Here is a 2139-nt window from a genome sequence, read left to right on the forward strand (position 1 = left end):
TCGGTGAAGGAATAACGAAACAATGTGAACACTACACGGTCCATTGAGAAACATTTATGCCGACTCGTTACCGTGTAATCCGGATGAGATGATGGTGGATGTACTGAACTGGCTAACCGGCTATAATCTTAGAAATAATAAAGTACTCCCTTTCAATTCAATGTGAAAAAATGGAGGGAAAGGAGAGAAATATTTATCTAAAATATGGTATTACATACGTGATGGTACTAATAAATTACTGTTACCAGTCATCACAGCCAACGGCCTTGCCACAGTGGCAACACCGGTTCCCGTCAGATCACCAAAATTAAGTGCTGTCGGGCTGGGCTAGCACTTGGATGGGTGACCATCCGGTCTGCCGAGCGCTGTTGGCAAGCGGGGTGGACTCAGCCCTGTGAGGCAAACTGAGGAGCTGCTTGATTGAGAAGTACCGGCTCTGGACTCTGAAACTGACATCCGGCCGGGAGAGCGGTGTGCTGACCACATGCCCCTCCGTATCCGCATCCAGTGACGCCTGAGGGCTGAGGATGACACGGCGGCCGGTCGATACCTTTGGGCCTTCATGGCCTGTGCGGGAGGAGTTTCTACCAGTGATCACAGTAGCGCTGATAGTAGGCAGTGACAGTCGGTTATCAGTCGACGGTGTGGATCGTAAATCGAAGCACACAGAAACTACACTCCTGGAAATTGAAATAAGAACACCGTGAATTCATTGTCCCAGGAAGGGGAAACTTTATTGACACATTCCTGGGGTCAGATACATCACATGATCACACTGACAGAACCACAGACACATAGACACAGGCAACAGAGCATGCACAATGTCGGCACTAGTACAGTGTATATCCACCTTTCGCAGCAATGCAGGCTGCTATTCTCCCATGGAGACGATCGTAGAGATGCTGGATGTAGTCCTGTGGAACGGCTTGCCATGCCATTTCCACCTGGCGCCTCAGTTGGACCAGCGTTCGTGCTGGACGTGCAGACCGCGTGAGACGACGCTTCATCCAGTGCCAAACATGCTCAATGGGGGACAGATCCGGAGATCTTGCTGGCCAGGGTAGTTGACTTACTCCTTCTAGAGCACGTTGGGTGGCACGGGATACATGCGGACGTGCATTGTCCTGTTGGAACAGCAAGTTTCCTTGCCGGTCTAGGAATGGTAGAACGATGGGTTCGATGACGGTTTGGATGTACCGTGCACTATTCAGTGTCCCCTCGACGATCACCAGTGGTGTACGGCCAGTGTAGGAGATCGCTCCCCACACGATGATGCCGGGTGTTGGCCCTGTGTGCCTCGGTCGTATGCAGTCCTGATTGTGGCGCTCACCTGCACGGCGCCAAACACGCATACGACCATCATTGGCACCAAGGCAGAAGCGACTCTCATCGCTGAAGACGACACGTCTCCATTCGTCCCTCCATTCACGCCTGTCGCGATACCACTGGAGGCGGGCTGCACGATGTTGGGGCGTGAGCGGAAGACGGCCTAACGGTGTGCGGGACCGTAGCCCAGCTTCATGGAGACGGTTGCGAATGGTCCTCGCCGATACCCCAGGAGCAACAGTGTCCCTAATTTGCTGGGAAGTGGCGGTGCGGTCCCCTACGGCACTGCGTAGGATCCTACGGTCTTGGCGTGCATCCGTGCGTCGCTGCGGTCCGGTCCCAGGTCGACGGGCACGTGCACCTTCCGCCGACCACTGGCGACAACATCGATGTACTGTGGAGACCTCACGCCCCACGTGTTGAGCAATTCGGCGGTACGTGCACCCGGCTTCCCGCATGCCCACTATACGCCCTCGCTCAAAGTCCGTGAACTGCACATACGGTTCACGTCCACGCTGTCGCGGCATGCTACCAGTGTTAAAGACTGCGATGGAGCTCCGTATGCCACGGCAAACTGGCTGACACTGACGGCGGCGGTGCACAAATGCTGCGCAGCTAGCGCCATTCGACGGCCAACACCGCGGTTCCTGGTGTGTCCGCTGTGCCGTGCGTGTGATCATTGCTTGTACAGCCCTCTCGCAGTGTCCGGAGCAAATATGGTGGGTCTGACACACCGGTGTCAATGTGTTCTGTTTTCCATTTCCAGGAGTGTACTTACCCACTATGCCAGGTATTCGCAAGAAGTCGTGTGAG

The 2139-nt window shown here is 54.8% G+C and overlaps 1 pseudogene; it reads left to right on the forward strand.

The window, feature by feature from the left end:
• The first annotated feature begins 256 nt into the window (after positions 1-256).
• On the forward strand, positions 257-374 carry LOC126098387 (5S ribosomal RNA; annotated as a pseudogene).
• Positions 375-2139: the final 1765 nt, after the last annotated feature.

The sequence above is a fragment of the Schistocerca cancellata genome, chromosome 1 (genome assembly GCF_023864275.1).
Source record: "Schistocerca cancellata isolate TAMUIC-IGC-003103 chromosome 1, iqSchCanc2.1, whole genome shotgun sequence".
NCBI lineage: Eukaryota > Metazoa > Arthropoda > Insecta > Orthoptera > Acrididae > Schistocerca > Schistocerca cancellata.